The sequence below is a fragment of the Notothenia rossii genome (genome assembly GCF_949606895.1).
Source record: "Notothenia rossii genome assembly, chromosome: 3".
In the NCBI taxonomy this organism is placed as follows: domain Eukaryota; kingdom Metazoa; phylum Chordata; class Actinopteri; order Perciformes; family Nototheniidae; genus Notothenia; species Notothenia rossii.
Genome location: NC_136901.1, coordinates 50,753,769 through 50,773,303, shown reverse-complemented (window position 1 = coordinate 50,773,303; position 19,535 = coordinate 50,753,769). Strand labels below are relative to the sequence as shown.

General features: G+C 44.1%; 1 protein-coding gene and 1 long non-coding RNA gene across 3 annotated transcripts in view; one reads left to right on the top strand and one right to left on the bottom strand.

Moving 5' to 3' along the window:
• The window catches only part of LOC307033208 (uncharacterized protein), a 234,840-nt gene that overhangs the window by 174,836 nt on the left and 40,469 nt on the right, over nt 1-19,535 (top strand). The window lies entirely within an intron of this gene.
• Nucleotides 4,725-6,374, bottom strand: LOC307033874. The gene is made up of 3 exons (XR_013806692.1): nt 5,890-6,374; nt 5,132-5,179; nt 4,725-4,940 (listed from the first exon to the last, which is right to left on the bottom strand). It is a non-coding gene; the product is annotated as an uncharacterized lncRNA (long non-coding RNA).

The following is a 19,535-nucleotide window of genomic DNA, read 5'->3' as shown; positions in this document are numbered from 1 at the left end:
TACAGTGCATACCGAAATGTATGAAATTATGCTAATGTCACTACTTGTGTTAGCTTCAATAAATTGGTTTTTGAAAAAGTATTATGTAAAGTTTCTTCTCTTATAATTAGAAACCACTTGCAATTCTATCTTGGCGATCAAGCATGTGTTTATTTATAACACTTAAAATTATACTTCACAATGTTATGGTGTTTCTTCTATTGGTGTAATAATTCTGTACTACCACCAGAGTGGGCTATTTTAATTTCCAGCTTAATCCACTAGGGAATAGCTGTTGCAAAACTTACTTGTTTGTAACAAGGTGAAACTTATTTTCCTGTGAAAATATCTTTAAAATAGGAAGAACATTACACGATGGTTAAACACAGCACATAACTGCCAAAACACATTTACAAACAAGAATATTCACAAAACCGCCAATACACATTTACCAGCAGAAGTACTTCCAATAGTTCTAACTCTAACAAGAAGTATGATGTTCTTTAGAAGATGGAATGCCTAGCCTCAGTGTGTTAAAGCAAACAGAGTACTCCAATTAGCATTTCATGAAATGGCGACTGCCGTGTGGTTCACTGTGAACATGAGGTCAAGACAAGATGGCAACTGGTTTTCCAACCTTTGACCTGAAGAACAAAGGGATTTGAGAAAACACCTGGAGTTGAAATAATGGTGGGGTGATATTTTGTCTAGTAAATTCAACACACAACACTGTAGTTTAAAATAAGATTTCTATTTAGTTTACAATGATAAATGGGCCTTATACCCTTACGTAATAGCCCTCTACCCATGTACGTAAATGTTTTGACTTTAAGAGCCAGTATGGTCATCTCTTCTGTTTAAACACGCTATTTATGGGACAAAATGGGACGCTATCCAAACACAATCAGAAGAATATCGTCTATCTAACGCACGAATGTCGCACTTCCTGCCGTAATCCACAACGCAATGTCTTTTTGAAAACAGAAATAAAGTAACCACTGAAAGCTTCAAACTCCTCAGGCCTTTTCCTTGAAAAATGACTTTTTTAAAACAGCCTCACACTGTTGTTAACACAAAACACTCACTCCAATAACATTAGCTTCAAACTTTGGCTGTGTCTTTGCCTCAAGCAGTCCCGACTGCTTAATGGCTTAAAACCATTCACGTTAACTTAAAACGCAACAAAAGACACCTATAGAAGTGATTGGCCTCTAGCCGACATGTAATAACAGACAAACGAATAGCATGCAGGGTTAAATAGAACAAAATAAATTGAACTCACCCTGCCTGTGACAAAGCAACGCCACGTGTGGTAGGATACCAATGTTTATCAATTTAGGCTTGTTTTAACTTACATTTAGGCAGTCTTTCTCAGGAGTCCAACTTACCAGACAGACACACACTCCTATTGTTCACTATGTAATCTATTGAAGATTTTGAATAAACAGGTACTTCTTTACCTTTCTGTATGGGCCCGAGTGTATGTCTGCCAGCATTGTTCAAGCTCCTTTGTAAACTGCAACTGCTCTCCCGGTGAAACGAGATCACGTCCAGGTCACCAATTGTTAAATATGTTCTTTATTCTCGCGTCCAGGAGAGAATCTTTAAAATGAGACTAATATAAATGGAGTCTCTGAAAAGATTCAAATGGGATACTTTAATTAAAAAAGGCGCGGTAGTGTTCATGGGCGCGGGAAGGGGGGTGCTGAGGGCGCTGCAGCACCCCCTAGCGGCAGGCAGGGGGTGCGGAGCTCCCCTGTCTGAATTATTATTTGACGGTTATTGCTGCTCCCGCTGTGCATAATCTGTGTAATATGTAGCCAATACATTCCACATTGTTGGTAAAATAATATTTTGGCCTGCCCCGAATGTTTTTTCTGTAGCCCCGGACAATTCTATCTCAATAATATAATACATTAACTGTGCTTTACGTGAACCTCATCAAGACACTAGAAAGGACGGTAGGACTGTCATTTCCCGTGTTCAGTGAATGCAACAGAAGCAAGACACCAGACCAATCAGAGAGTTGCATGGACATAAAAGTGTGCTTGTGTCATTCAAGCTCGCGGCTCTGTGTGTGTGCGGAAATAGCGCATTGTGAGAGAGGGGGAGAGAGAGAGGGACCGGTGCCAGCAGCAGGGACCGTGTTGTTAGCATCTGGTTAGCTAGCTCCACTAACGGACATCCGGAGCTGTTTGTTCCACAACACGCTGGAGGAGAGCTCTCCTCTCAGACTGAGAGGCTCAGGTGAGCTAAAGGACTCTCTGAGTGTTTAGATAGTTAACTTTAGTCTAAGTTATCTCAGTGGGTCTCAAACGGTTTGGTCAAAAATTATTCAAAAGATTATGTCCGCCGCGGCACACCTTCATATGATCATTATAGTTATAAAAAGAATAAGAGAATAAAGGAAAAACAGTTATGAAATACAATATGGCAGTAAAACAAGAATACAGTTTGAAAAGGGAGTGATTTGTAAAAAATCCATAAAGAAAAAGAACATCTGCTTACAGTTGTGTTTCATCTGCGTTGAGAGATGTATCCATAGATCTCTTAATGTTGCTCTCAAAGTGCACCAGATTGATGCTTTTAACTTCAATATTTAAAAAAAATCTTCCCGGGGGAACATCCCCCCGGACCCCCCTAGAGGAGGTGAGGTCCGCTCCCCACTCGTAAGAAATAGCACTTTCCCCCTGCCTATATGCGGTGAGCTGATTATCGAGCCTTCATTCTAACAGTCGCGGGTTTACTGTGTGTTTGCATGTGGGGAGTTTTTTGTGTGCGTGCTCTATAGTGCCCGTAATAGAGAACCGCAGTGACGCGTCGTAAAGTACACTTCTTCCGGTCCCTTCGCAAAAAACCAATGCAAATTCTCTATAGGATTTTGGAAAATAGCTCGAAATAAGGTTTGTGTTTGACACACATTTAAGAGAGGGATCACATTTTGTTCAGCCGGATAATCTCCACATGTCAACCCTACTTTTATAATTTTTGAATCATAAATCTAGTCGCCAAAAGCGAAATGCTAACGTTATGCTATAAACGAACTACAAGCCAGTACAGCAGCAGGGTCGCACGACTTCAACGTCACGCCAACTTAAGATCGTTTCAACTGACTTGCACTGAAACTGCACTTTGAACACTTTAAATATATTAACATTTTAAACTGTATACCCCGGTTATCTAGGCCCGTTTTGTTTAATGTATACCACGTTTATCTAGGCCCTTTTTGTTTTATGTATACATGTCACACTGTGGGAAACGATATTTCGATATTTCTGGATGTATAACACATGTCGAATTTTTGACAATAAAGCTGAATTTGACTTTCGCGTGCTTGCATATTTTAACAGAGCTTTTCATTTTAGCCACACTGAATTTAACTAGAAGTCATGGAGATGAAGGTGTGCTTACCGGTGTTGTCAGGGCTAGCATGAGGGAAAAGGTTTATAGTGTCGGTGAGTAGTGATAGCAAGAGTACCGTTAACCTTTTAAGACCGAGTTAATTTATTCACATTAATTCCCATCAACAAATCAATTGTATGTGTCACATGAAATCTTTATTAGGCAAGGCAAGGCAAGTTTATTTATATAGCACTTTTCAACACAAGGCAATTCAAAGTGCTTTACAAAAAATGAAAGACATTAAGAAAATGGCATTTAAAATCAGTCATTAAAAAGAAAAGCTGATAAAATAAACATTAAAAGAAAAAATACATGGATAAAAGTTACAGTGCAGTCTAAGATATGAATAGTTCAATTAAAAGCAGCGACAAAAAGAAAAGTCTTCAGCCTGGATTTAAAAGTAGTAAGTTGCAGCGGACCTGCAGGTTTCTGGGAGTTTGCTCCAGATATTTGGAGCATAATAACTGTACGCTGCTTTACCATGTTTAGTTCTGACTCTGGGGACAGAAAGCTGACCCGTCCCTGAAGACCTGAGAGATCTGGATGGTTCATAATTTAGCAGGAGGTCAGAAATGCATTTTGGTCCTAAACCATTCAGTGCTTTATAAACAGCAGCAGTATTCTGAAATCTATTCTTTGACACACAGGAAGCCAGTGTAAAGACTTCAGAACTGGAGCGATCTGATCCACTTTCTTAGTGTCAGTGAGGAACCAGTGTAAAGACTTCAGAACATGAGTGATGTGATCCTCTTTCTTAGTGTTAGTGAGGACTCGAGAAGCGTTGTTCTGAATCAGCTGCAGCTTTCTAATATATTTTTTAGTGAGACCTGTGAAGACACCATTGCAGTAGTCCAGTCTACTGAAGATAAAAGCATGGACAAATTCTTCCAAATCCTGCTGTGACATTAGTCTTTTAATCCTAGATATATTTTTTTATGTCTTTAGGTGATAGTAAGCTGATTTAGTAACTGTTTTAATGTGACTGTTGAAACCAATAACAAATTTAACCCGCTGACAAGAGAGCCCACCTCCGAAGATCGTGACTGGCTGAGGGACAGACTCGGGGGCAGGTTCTCATGAATTTCTTGGCTTCTCTCCCCCGAGCCAGAAGAGGAACACTACAGCTTGGAAACACTTACTGTTCCTGAAATTATCAAATCTGTTGGGCATCAGGGACCTGAGGCAATTGTGGCAAGCATGGCATTGTCTGAAGAGCAACAGAGGGCAATTCAGGTGGCTACCATTGGTCAGCGAACCCACCCAAACTGGCATTTGTTCAGGAAAGGAAGGTTGACTGCCAGCAACTTTGGAGCTGTCCTGAGGTCAAAGTGTGTGATTGCTTCCTTTATTGCCAGGGTGCTAGGGCAACAACAGGCCCTTGATGGTGTTTTGTCTGTACAGTGGGGGACTATGAATGAATGTGAGGGCGTCAGGGCATTCACCACTGCAACTCAGATGCAGGTCCATGAGTCAGATTTGTGGCTCTCCCTATCAGGATTGTTGGGGGCATCTCCGGATGGTCAGGTAGGGTCTTCCGCTGTGCTGGAGGTAAAGTGTCCCTACGGAGCCAGGGAAATGACAATTAGTGAAGCATTGCAAATCATGGGCTTCTGTGTCAGTTAGGAAGGAGAAACATTCAGCCTGCGTGAGGAACATCCTTACTGGCACCAAGTGCAAGGTCAGCTTCACCTGAGTGCAAGGAAGAAGAAATAAAAAAATTGTGAATTGTTTTTAATTTACATTTACTCGCCTTTGCAATGTTGTGGTTGTTAGAGTGTTAGGTTTCCTGTCAGCTCATCTGTTGGGAAGATATAAAATATAGTTTCATGGAAGCCACAACGTCACATATATTGTAAGAGCATTAAGACATACAGTACATAGGCTAAAACAAAACATCTAAAGATATAACCTTGCACTTTGATAAGTCTCGTGAACATTTTCACTATTTTGAAATTTTTATAGATGAAAATTGAACTAAAGAAATAAATGGTAGATTAATCCATATTGAAAATAGGTGTCAGCTGCTACACTAATTATAATAGTTATATTTCTTAATTAATTAAGATAAGATATTACTGTATTGATCCCAATTTGGGAAATGTTTGTGTTAAAGCAGCATAACAATAAAAACAAAATATAAGTTATTATATATACAAAAGTATGTGAGGGATGGAATATTAAATTGAATATAAATGTAAAATGTACATGTGATTTTACGTCCAAGAGAAGCTATGGAGCAGAGAGTTCTCTGCCAGCCTGAGGTGATTTGTTAGTTCAATATGTCAAACTGATTTCCCTGACTACAATCTTTAGTTACATGGTGAAACGTTATGCTGCTTGTACTAATAAGACTTATCATATAAGCCACACAGGTTTTAATAGGATGTATTCATTATCTTTACTTATGTTGCGGTCTTTTCAGCAGTGCCATCTCTATAACGGCGATACAGTCACTACCCATTATTTACATTTCACCGTGACATGGACAAAAATGTAACGTCAGCTTACCTCATGGCACGAATCCAGACTCTCCTTTGGAAAACATTGGCCGGGAAACGATAGAACAAGCACGTTTCATGCGAAGACCTGTGGCTGCAACCCGGAGCAAAGCAACAAACCATTGCGTAGCTAACTAGTAGCGCTAGCTTTAGCTAACGTTAGCCAACGAAACGAACTGCCAAGTAATATTGGAAAACACTGGTAATTAATTATTCTATAATTTTTAAAACTACGGTGTTAAAAACGACAATTTCAAAAATACAGATTCTAATGGTCAGATATAGATATACAGATACTAAAGATAGGCAGGTACTTGCTTTCAAGCACAACACAGGGGAAAACAAACTTAGCGGGAGTGTTTACGTGTTCGGCGTAATGACGTACAACGGCCTCGACAATTTCTGTAGTCCTATTCAGCCATTCGGTAACAACCATCGTTTTTCAGACTCGTAAACTCTTCAAAAATCCCCAGTGGGGTCACTGCTGATGTATTTAATGTCGTAGAACAAAACGTCAATTACCTCTTAAATTTGTGTCAACCACAGACCTTATTTCGAGCTATTTTCCAAAACCCTATGGAAAATGCTAACTTACTTCCGGGTTTTAAGACGCGTCACTGCAGTTCTCTATAGTGTTCACTGGAGTCCAGCACCTCAGCACCCCCACTCAAAATACCTTCCCGCGCCTCTGGTAGTGTTAAAGACAGAATATTGTTCAGGCAGAAAAAAGCTGTGATCTGGTTCTCCTGAGCAAGAAGAGAAGCGCGAATCCCCCGTTCGGTGCCGTTATATATCCTCTGCTGGTTCCTCCCGCCAGCCGGCTCGCCTCGCCTCTAATCTCCGTTGTTGCATTTAAACAGAGGATTGGTACTTTTCACCTTCAATATATGCTTAACCCGCCTTTTCTCCTCAGATTCTCTTTCATCACTTGTCATGTAACACATTCTAAACGCTGTAATCAATACTCTAAAACATACAGAAAATGCTTCACGGCTGGTTTGGTTTCCGGTCATTCCGGAAGTTGTCACATGCTACTCTCGTCTGTAAACAATAGTGTATTCAAATAAACTGTACTTTCCTTTAATATCTCGAAATCTATAGTTGTAGTGTTAAATCAGTAGGTTTCGGTTTTCAACACTCCATGTCATTTCGCTACTCAATTCACCTCTTTAGGAAATCGTATATTAGCCACATGCTAAATGCTAACCGTAGATGAAGGATTTTCAGAATAAAAGCTTAACTGCTTGTGCACAAGAATTTCTGGTTTTTCAGTATAAAAGAGCGTTTAAACTGACGGTATGTTTAAGCTACATTATACCATCAAAACATTGATTTTAAATTTCTAACAGTAACCACTCTATAAAAGCAGACAAATCTTTATTTGTATGGAAAATGTTAAAGGTAGAGCTTTGAAGGATTATTTGAATTATTTGAAGGATTAAAGTAACGGGGTATGACAGGAAAGTAAAATCTGGTATATTCATTTTGGTGTCACCTTATATATGTTCATGTGTGTTAAATTTGAAGGGACAAAGTATCTTTTCCTCTCCCAATATATTGAGGTGAATTCTGTGTGTTTAGAGAAGGATGGGAGCAGGAGATCTCCATATTTGGGAATAGTGCCAGACGCTGGAATGCTTCCCTCGTAAAAGAAGGATGGGTGCGTGGCACAATCTTGTAGCAGATGTGTATGTGTTTTCATTGAAGTAAATATAAATGCTACATGATTACTGGTCAACTATACCTCTGTTCTTATTCTTTCATGTGTGGGTACTAAATGGCTACAAACATTGTGGAGAAATTAGCTTAAACATCGTTTATTACTCTATATGAAATGGAAGCAGTTTTATGATAGGGACGAGAGAGCTGGAGGAGGGTAGCACATTCCAGGAGGTTTCAGCATGTCAATTGTCAGGGGAATCGACTTGTTTTCAATAGAGGTGTGTGGTTAGTTACTTTGTGTTAATAATAGCAGTATGTGTAAAGGAAGCTGGAAATATACAATGTGAAACCTTTTATTTGAAGTAAAGATGTGAACAATAGCTCAAACAAATGGAAGGGCCATAGGTAAGCCTGTGAGAAGTTTGACTATTTGAAAAGCATCTCTAATACCGCTTAAGAGCATAGGTAATGTGTTCCTCGTTGTTATTGATATGAAAGTAATTAACATGTATTACGTATATTTAGCCAACTATAACAACTATATCTTAAAACATACTTTTAACTTGTGTGTGGCAGTCAGGAGGCGGGAAGATGGACTCAGGGACCAAGGGCCATAAAGGAGATGTGTGTGTGCTGGCTGCAAGATGTGAAATAAGATAAGGAAACTTGTTGTTTAGAGCAGGTTCGTACCAGACACCAAAAGGTGTCTGGTCTTCGTCAAACTGAATGAGACTTTTTGTTTCCGGGTTTCTTCTGCTGTGTCGCACTGATTGGGTACGACAGGCCATGTCTGGGTCTCTGCCAATAAGATGACCTCGGGGGAAAAGCCCGCTCACACCCCCTCCTGTGTTTTTAGTATGAAACACTGTGTTTTCTCGGGGTTCATTCTCTTTTTCTTCAGGCTGACTAGGAGGGTAGGACGGAAGTAGAGCAGGAAGTACTTCCTTTGTCTTTGTGTTTGTATGTGTAATTTGGACTGTTGCTGTATATCATTAAAGCAAGATTATTGTTTAACTTGTATTCTGGTGTTTCTTAATCCCTTCCTTTTCTACGAACTCACCCAGCTTAGCAAACGACACGCGGAGACGAGGTTGGTTCTCAACATCCTCCAATCTCCAACAAGTGGTGACCCCGACGTTTCTGAGTGGGGTGTTTTCGGGGAAGGGACCACCAGCGGCAAGCGGACGGAATAGTCCAGGGCTAAACATCTCGGCTTCTTCTGACAACTAACAACAGAGCTCTGACAATAACAGGTAAACAGATGCCAGTTTAATTCGAAATCTGTGATTTGACTATATTCCAAATTTTAGGGTTGTCAGACGAAGTTTACAGTGTTTTTTATAGTAACAGTGCAAATGCGTGTTTTAGTTGTTAAAACCGAATATTGAGTTTCGGCAGGCCAGAAGGGTATTAAAGTCCCTGGCTTGGAAGTGGAGGTTTAAGAGTCCCCACAATTAAAATCGGATATCAAGTTCCGACAGGCCAGAAGGGTATTGAAGTCCCGGGCTTGGAAGTGGCGGTCTTGAGTCCCCACAGTTAAACTGTCTAGAGTAGTCAGTAGGTTTTATTAAGTCTCCATATAAGACTGACTCAAAATAACGGATCCACAGCTCGACGGGGCGGGGGACTAGTTATTTATGTTATAAGTGATCCAAAGGAGAGTAACGCAACCTTCAAAAAACAATTTTGAAGTGACCGGACCTCATTAATCCTTTGTCCTGTGGGGTTGAATCTATAAGGCCAAACGTCACGATAAAAAGTTCTGCAAAGCCTGGGGGTCCTCCATGTCAGCGTCACATCGTTGAAAGACGGTGTTGAAGCGCGCTGAGAGGCTTGCTAAACTTGTTGAAATAAACATCGGACAATAAAGGCTGAATAGACTGTACGGGGAATTTTTCTGTGAATATTTACTGGTCAGATAGAGAGGCAAAAGCCTGCTGCTTCCAAAACCATTTCTCCCCTCAGTGAGGTGGAGCTCATTCCTGGTCGGGTGCCGCCATCTGGTGGCAAACAGGGTGTGGCACAGAAAGGACAGACTAGCGGTTCGAGTATTGCTTAATAGTATAGTTTGTTGGCTCCATCTGCTGGACGTATTTTGTAGTATCTCTTGCAATATTGCGTTACACCTGGAAGACGCTTTAATCCAAAGCAACTCACAATAACTGCGTTTCACCAGGAACATACAATCAAAGAAGACAGGATCATTTAACTAATCAGGTTTTATAAGTGCCAAAACATTTCGAGTGCTACTCAACTGGCTTTCAATAAGCCAGTCCGCTGCTCCTATATAACTCCTTTACTGGTACTTTTCTGTTACTGCATTTATCACTCAAGGGGGAGTTCAAATAAATGTGTTTATACACTCAAACTATTTACACGTCTAGACAAAGCCAGGGCAGTTAAATAAATACAGTTACTACATTAGGAGTGACGACGAGCATTGTCCTGTATATCACAAATTACTAGTGAACACATATTAACCAAGTCAGATAAATACACGCGAAGTCAATATGGAAGGGCAGTTCAAAAAAAGTGATTTAGACGTCCCAATTCCCGGAAGTTTCCAAGAACAATGGGGACAGATTGAGGGATTGATTTTAAGTGGAACAAAACAGGGAGACAAGAAGAAGGCTTGTGCCGACCTTAGGTTCCTCCATGATAAAATGATAAAAGAAGATAGAGTGGGAGGGGATGACACTCTAGGTAATTTAGGCTCAGCTCTGAATCAGTATGAGCGACAGCTGGTAAAGAAACTGGGTAACCTAAACGAGCAGAAGCCCGGATTTTTTGCCCGTCAGAAACTAAAGGAAGAGAAAGAGGCGGTTGATAAATTAAGGAGGATTTGCCACAACGCAGCAATTGTCGGGAAGGGGATGATTGTGCTTCGCCCCCCAGTCAACAATCCCCCAGTCATGGTAGCAGCCCAAACAAAGGGGGGGGAGTTTCAACGCTCTAGTGACGTTGGCACTCTCCTGTTCCCCCAGGACAGTAGGGACGCATGCGTGCTGACACCACCACCCACAGATGACGACATACATCAATATGTTGCAGAACGTATCGCATTTTATAGGGATATGACTCAAAAGGACACCTCGGCCTCAGACAGGAGGAGACGAAATCTCAGCAGTGCTGTAAATAACGGGTGCACTGCAAGAAAGGCTAGTTCAGGAGAGGGGTCTCAGACAGGAAATGTAGGGGATCAGGGGGTCTCAATTCAATCCCCCCTGATTTATCCGGATTTATCCAGTGTATCTACACAACCGCCTCCTTACTCTTCCCCTGTCCCGTACGCACCCCCCAGGGATAGTCTACAAATGACACTGACAAAAGTGGGCTCTGGGTCAGCCCAAGAACAAGCAGGTGTAAGGGGGGGTAACTTTAAAATAGTGGGTAATGTTTCGCTAACTCCTTTAAGGAAGACCTCCATTACAAGGGGCGAGAGCAGCCCCACACCGGAAGAATTGATCGCCATTGTAGAAAAATATGAGGAGAGGGAAAGAGCTTATGGTGGTGCGGACCATCAGGATGGGGAGGGGGTCTGTTGTCAGGAAGCGGAAGAATCATTGAGAAGAGAGAAGGAAGAAATAGAACAAGTACATCAGGACAGCATGAATAAAGGCCAGGAGGGCGGTAGCCAACAACAAGCAGGTGGGGAAGGGTACAGTGAAAGTTCTTCCGAGGGCGAGGGCAGTTTGAGGGACCTGCCGTTCCAAGAACGGCAGGCACAAACAGGCCATTACTCCACCAGCAAGGGAGGGGCATCGGGGGATGAGAGTGGTGAGTGTTCCTCTGGAGCAAAACAGGGAGATGTCAACGGCAGGATGTGCAAGAGCAAGGTTAAGCACATAAATATGACAGGAACAATCACTGAACTGACTGCTACACAGGTCCTTGCACTTCCCCGTATGTCTTTGAGATCCCAACACACCTCAGAGGACAACACACCTCTTCCCTTTATGGGTCCAGTAGTACAGGCTCCTTTGGTTGCGCTCCCCAATGGGAATACCGCTTACCACCCTTTCTCACTAGGGGATGTGCATGCACTGGTTGACAAAATGCCGCTACCTACTGAGGGAGGGAGACATTGGATGAGAAAGTTTGCTGATATGTCAGTAGGACAAACAATCTGCCTTGGTGATTTCAGGAGGATATTAGCACAACAGACTTCCAGCCATGACGTAAAGAGAGTTGAGGAGAGATCAGGAACAGTAACAATGAACGATAACCAGCCTATCTCTTCCAACAACATACACAGCTTGCTGAGCTTGGCAATGAGAGCACATTTCCCACAGACGGGAGGAGGTTACGGCTCACTCTCTTTCACGTTCACACCAGGGGAGGCCGCAGCAACCATGTTGCTCAGGTCACGCCAACAATACATAGTAGCTACTGATTGTAGTCCAGAAAATAGTGACCAACATATGCAGATGTTCCGTAAAGCCATATTGGCAGCAGTACCTGCCGAGATTAAAGCTCTTATGGAGGACAACCCAGAAGTTGATCTACTAAACACGCAGACATGGGAGCGTCATCTGGGCCATCATGTAGGAAAATTTAACAAACAACTTACAAAGAATAAAACTGAGGAAGAAGAGTTAAGAGTGCAACTACTCCGTGCTCAGCTAGAAATAGCCCGTAAAACAGTTCAAAATGAGAAGAAAAGTGCCAAACAGCTGATTGTTCATCCTGTGGCGCCGGCAGACCAGGCACCGGGGCCGCAAAACCCAAATGGGGGTTTTCCCAACCAAGGTCCATTCTATAACCAGCCCCAATACGGCTACAATAATGGTTTTCAGCAACAGAGGGGCGGGTTCAGAGGCAGGCCTAGGGGTAGAGGAGGGTTTCAAACAGCTCCGGGAATGTACCAATATCAAAAGAGGGGGTGTTTCATCTGTGGACAGACCGGCCACTGGTACAAGATGTGCCCGACGGGAACCCCTCCACAGGAAGGGCGGGGACAAGGGGGACAGAGAGGGCATGGACAAGGGAACAGAGCAGATATGCAGTATGTCCAGAAACCCCATGAGGCAGCCCCACAGGCCCAACACCAAGACCAGGGTCACGTTGCACCAAATATGATGGCTGCTCCCTATGGCCAGTTTGTCCAGTACGAACAAGACTGTTACCCACCACAATGAGGTCGCCCAGGGAACCCTGAATGTACGGGCCTGGCGGACCCTTACATGGACATGACTGTAGAACACGCGAAATTACCGTTCCTTGTTGATTCAGGAGCTCGATATTCAACTATCAACTCCCCCGTTTTTAACACATCCAAGTCCAGTAATACGGTCTCAGTCATAGGGTTTTCGGGAGGAATAGAGCAGGTGCCGCTCACTACGCCATTACCCACCAGAATAGCGGGCCAGCTATTTCTTCATCAGTACATTTTGGCACCCCAAAGTCCGGCTAACCTCATGGGGCGGGATGTTCTTATCAAAGCTAACGCCTCAATCCTCTGTTCCCCCGACGGACTAATAATATCATTCCCAAATGGCACTCGCCTCAATTGTTCACTGTCAACCATAAAGTCAGCTTCTCAAATGATGTTGGCCCAATCCACTGCAGCAGAAGCAACTCAGCAGGCCACTATATACTAGGGGTTGCTCGACCGGCCCCAAGACGACACGCCAGGACTATTTTCCATTTTTCAACAATGGAAGCCGTGGATTAACCTCCTCAGGCCTTATGGTTCCCCTCCAGATCCTCCCCATCTGACGCTGAATTATGATAGAATGGACGACCAAAGTTATGCATATGCGTATGACGCAGAGGTGGCTATGTCCGTTTGGGACGTAGCCACAACCAATTTATTTATGGGTCAAGCGGGGGTGGCTGCATCTGTTGAACTCACTGATGAGCAACTCTATTGGTACCGTATGTCAGCTGAGGCCACACCACACATTTCATTAGCTATCAGGAGGGGCTATGAAGCCAGGGAACTTGGTCCTATGGTAAAGACACTGCTAGAAGTCGAGGATTGGGAACCAACACAAATAGCAGCACTCACGTACTCTCCCTCACACAAGGCTTATGCTCTAAAAATCTGCACACAAGAATGCATCTTCATGGAGAGACACGAAGTGGAGAGACATCACGGTAGAGAAAAGACTGACCATTCATTTACTGAAGACATGTTGCGTGACCTCCCACCTGACCTGTGGGCATCTGACTCTCATGACGTAGGTTTCTGCTCAAAGGCTGCACCAATAACATTTGAAGTGAGTAGCACTATGCCTGTATATCAACCACAGTACCCTGTTAAACCACAGGCCAAAGGGGGAATCAGCAAGGCAGTTGAGGGTCTGAAGAGAGCAGGGGTGTTGGAACCCTCACAAAGCGAGTGGAACACTCCAATACTCCCGGTATCAAAACCTAGCGGGGAGTACAGAATGGCTCATGATTTAAGGACCATTAATGCTATTACAACTACAGCTCTGGTACCAGTGCCTAACCCGTACACGGCTATTTGTAATATCACACCTGAACATACCTGGTTCACCTGTATTGATCTGGCCAACGCTTTCTTCTGCATACCCCTGGCGGAGAAGATGAGGCCTATTTTTTCATTTACAATGGGAGGGGAGAAACTACAGTACACGAGACTGCCCCAAGGCTTCAGTCTGTCTCCAGGAATATTTAACAAAATACTCAGGGAACAGCTAGATGGCGTTTCATTACCAGAGGGGGTGGTGTTGATCCAGTATGTAGATGACCTTCTCATTGCAGCACCCTCCGCAGCCTCTTGTTTAGAGGCCACCAGGAACCTACTGGTTCGCCTCCAGGCAACAGGGTTCAAGGTCTCCAAGAAAAAGCTACAATGCACCCGTAAAGAGGTGACATTTTTGGGCAGAGTTATCTCTCCAGCAGGTACGGGCATGTCAGCAACACATCAGGAGGTTATATTGCATCACCCAAAACCCAGGACAGTCAAAGACATGTTATCTTTTCTGGGTCTCACAGGCTACAGCAGACACTATATCCCAGAGTATAACCCAAGAACAGCTGTACTGAGGACACTGATCAATGAGAAAGGCATGCGCAATCTCACTGTCACACTGGACTGGACACAAGCTGCAGAAGCTGCGTTCATTTCTCTCAAACAATCCATGTCCCAGGTCACCTCTCTCGCCTCTGCATCCTATGCATTGCCATTTTTCCTTGATGTTTCTGAAAATGAGAACACAGTAAATGGTGTTCTATTTCAGAAAAAGGGGGGATGTAGGTCAATACTGATGTACATTAGTGTCACACTGGACAGAGTGGAGAACAGGGAACCTCCATGCACAAGACATGCAGCAGGTACAGCACGTATCTTAAACAAAATTTCACACATTGTGATGAGACACCCTTTGACAGTACTGACAACACATAGCATTGTCTCTTTTGTGAACTCAAGTGCATTCACAATGACTTCCACAAGACAGACCAGGTTAGAGAAAACTCTGACGCAAGCACACATCACCTACACACATGAAGGAGTTAACAGCGCAGACACCATTGGCAGCGGAGAACCCCATAGGTGTGAGGAAAGAATCATCCAGGATGTGAAGCTAAGAATAGATCTCAGAGACGAGCCTATGCCACATGCAGAAAACCTGTTCACAGACGGCTGTTGTTTTAGACACCCCACCAAAGGGCTCCAAGCGGCCTACGCAGTCGTGAGTCAAAAAGCTGAGGGAGAGTTTGAAGAAAGATCAACAGGAGAAGTAACAGGGAAAGTCTCAGCACAGTTGGCAGAAGTAATGGGAGTCATTGCAGCATTAGAGCTATCAAAGGGAAAAGATGTAAACATCTATACAGATTCAGCATATGTTCATGGTGTCATACATGTGGAGATGCGCCAATGGATGCGAGCAGGATTTGTAACATCCACCAATACTCCCATCAAACACGAGAAACAGATCAAAAGGCTTGCAGAAGCAGTAATGTTACCCAACAAACTAGCTTTACTTAAATGTAAAGGTCACAGCACGGTGGACAACTATTTGGCTTGGGGTAACAATGCAGCAGACAAGGCAGCTAAAGCCAGAGCAGGGTATATACCCCAGTTTCAAATGCTGGTCTTGAAATCTGCTGACTTACTGCCCGCAGTAACAGATGATACTCTTAAAGAAGCTCAAGCAACAGGGTCTCCTCAAGACAAGACAGTATGGTTAGACAGAGGAGCTACCAACAAAGACGGGATATGGTACTCCCCAGATGGGAGACCAGTGATACCCCCAGGATGGATAAGATCAATGCTTAAAGAAGCACACGGCCCAACACATTGCGGCAAAACTCAAATGAACAGACACCTGACTCACTGGTGGCACCCCTACCTACCTGACATGATAGCTAATTACCTAGAGGAATGTGTAATTTGCTTAACCCATAACATCAGAGCCACTGTAAAACCGCACCAGGGAAAGTTTCCTTTACCTAAGATGGCAGGAGAAGAAATCATAATTGACTACACTGACATGATTGACAAAGTAAGAGGGTTCAGATACTTACTAGTTGTAGTCGATGCATACACAGGTTGGCCAGAAGCTATGCCATGCAGGAGAGAAGATGCAGACTCAGTGATCAAGTTCTTAGTCACTCATTACATTCCACTACATGGGTTTCCTAGGAAAGTGAGGTCAGACAATGGCAGCCATTTCAAGAACCACGACCTACGCACAGTAGAACAGTCTTTAGGACTAAGACACAGTTTTGGAGCTGTCTATCACCCCCAATCTCAGGGAAAGGTAGAAAGGATGAACCAGAACATCAAACAGAAACTCAGCAAAGCATGTGAGGAGACAGGCATGAAATGGTTAGAGGCCTTGCCTCTGGCTCTCATGTCAATTAGGAGCTCTATAAACAAAGGGACAGGCTTCTCCCCATTTGAGCTGACACATGGCCATCAGTTTCCTGGCCCAGGAGCCTTGAGTGTAGGAAAGGAAGTAGAGGTCCTGAGTCCGAAACCTTATTTCCAGCAGCTTAAGGGATTGGTGTCAGGATTTTCCACACAGGTTGTTGATGCCAAAGGGGGACCCGAAAAACACGAGGCCAACACAGCGGAGTTCGTCTGGCTGAAGGTCATCCGGCCCAAGTGGCTCAACCCCAGGTTCACCGGCCCCTACAGAGTGACCCAGCGGACATCCCATGCTGTCCGCCTAGAAGGAAAGGGGGACATCTGGTACCACTGGAGCCAGTGTGCAGCGGGGAAATCACCTGGAAGGACCCTCGACGACATCCGGACGGACCTGGCTATCATCAACGCGGACATCCCTACAGCAGACGACTTGGAAGCAGGCATCAGCGGGCTGGAGGAGAAGGACCTCGCGGACATCCCTACAGCAGACGACTTGGAAGCAGGCATCAGCGGACTGGAGGAGAAGGACAACAAGGACATCCCTACAACCGACAGCCCAGAAGTCGCCATCAGCGGGCCGGAGCACGAAGACACAGGACTTCACGGGAAGACAGAGGCACCTGCTCCCCTCTGATCAGGTTGCTATAAGCTACACATAGCACCTCTTTTAATAACCCATTTTTTGAGGGAAGTGGTATCTTAATCCACAGGTTAAAGTCATTTATTAACCTATAAGAAGACTCCATTTATAAACCCAAATTTAGGGAGTTGTTTTCTACAAAAAAAAATCTATATTCAAGGGATTTGTCTTTCTTTTTACCTCATGTGATACTGACACAGGGACCAAAACCTCTCAGAGAACAATAGAAAATGTCTGAAGGAGCCCTGAATTTCCTGATAACCTGTTGGTCACTACTAGTGTTAGGAGTAATAATCTACTTGTTCGCCCTGCTGTATGTACATTGTAACCTTTAAAATCATGGTTGAGTGACCCAGTGGTTCACCGCATTTTTTTTAATAACTTGGGGGTTAGAATAGACGTATACTGACACTAGAAGGGTTGGAGCTCACAGTATAACTATGTATGGTAACTGGAAATGGTTGGCAGGATTAGCCCTGGTTTCTACTGTGATTGTTACCATTATTTTAATCTCATGTGATTCCATTGACCACCCAGACTCCACTCCTCCGCCAAATGAATCCGTAACTAGAGTCAAACGGAGCCATTATGAGACAGTAGTTACCCCAATGTCTCCTAGACAAACCTTCACTCTCCATGCAGGTAGTGATGGAATAATACAACTCGACTTGTGCAAAATTGCCTCCTGCAGAAGCCTCGACCGTACCTATTCCTACCTAGCCAAATATGTCTGCTTAGCCCCTGCGGTATGTAACAAAACCGTCACAGATACGGTTAAAGGTGCTCCTTACATTTACAGAGGCAGTACATACAGGACCAAAGGCGACCCTTCTGTGTCCGTCAAATACACATACGGGTGCACCTGCGAGTCCTGGTCCGGTGTCCTAGCAAATTCGGGTCCTGATGACTGGGGATACATGCCACCTTACCGATCGGCGGAAATCGTTAGATCCCTCAAACATAGAATGAAAGTGATTAGGAGAAACCCAAACGTCCCATGCGTTGTCAGGTTTTGTAATCCCGTACGCATAACGCTAAAAAATGTAGTGCTCTCCGACGCTGGACTTTATGTCCTCGCGGTACATGCAGGGGGGGGTTCGCCACAAGGCCTCTTCGAAATTAAAGTTAAACCTAAGGTGGAACGAAACCTTCCTCGGGCAGCATCTAATATTAAATACCTGTCTAAAATTACATGTACGGATAAATGCACGGGGGATTATAGCCAACTTCAACCTCTAGACGTCATCCAAATGGCCACAGGATACACAGATGACAACCTATGGTTAAAATGGGTTGCCCAAACAGCCCAAGAACAAATGGCAGGGGATTGCCTAGCCTGTGCTACGGCCCGCCCGCAATTAGCCACTGACCCTGCGCCCCTGTTTCCCACAGATACCTGGGGGTACAACTGTATGTTACAACTGACTAGGATGGCCAGCCCTCCTAACTGTACCACCCTAGCCAAACTTTTCCCTCCAATTGATAATGACACTAGGACAGGCCCATTTACGCCTGACATAGGCGCCGGTGGGTACACATGTTTTTCCATGGTTGAAAAGTCCCCACGTTTTGACCTAGGAAATGTCTCTACGGATTGGTGTAACCTCACCATGTCTAGCACTAATATAGGACATTGGGCCAGAGCTGGGCTCTACTATTATTGTGGGGGCCACCGCCTGTTCACCCGTATTCCCGAACTATCTGTAGGATTGTGTGCTATGGTGCGCCTCCAGGCACCCCTAATGTTATTAGGCAAAAAACTGGGGCTCACGGACCCTAAAGACACACTTAATACCAACCTAATCACTCGACGTAGGAGACACGCGCTGTCCAAACGCCACGCCCCGGGCTCCTTCGATTTGTCTGTCGACTCTCCCACCTACATCGATTCCATCGGAATCCCACGAGGGGTCCCTAACGAATACAAACTAGCTGATCAAATAGCTGCAGGGTTTGAAAGTTTGCCAATTATCTCTGCCTTCTTCCCTGTGACCCCTATCAAAAATGTAGAAAGGATCAACTATGTACATTACAACATACTCCGATTGGCCAATCTCACTAGGGACGCGGTAGAGGGCCTGGCTGAACAATTGGGTCCAACATCCCTTATGGCTGTGCAAAATAGGATGGCGTTGGATATGCTTCTTGCAGAGAAGGGTGGAGTTTGTGCAATGTTTGGGGAGATGTGCTGCACATTTATTCCCAATAACACGGCTCCAGACGGTTCCGTCACAAGGGCTTTGGAAGGCCTTCGCACCCTATCTAAAACTATGCATGAACAATCAGGGGTACAACATTTCTTAGAGGAGTGGTTCGCTAACATGTTTGGTCAATGGAAAGGTTTAATAATGTCTCTCTTTGTTTCTGTAGCTACTTTTGTGGCCATTTTAATAACATGTGGTTGTTGTTGTGTGCCGTGCATCCGCTCCTTGTGTGTCAAACTCATCATTTCCACCGTTGAAGGAAAAGCTGCTCCTCCCCCACTGTACCAAATGCCCTTGTTGGCATATGC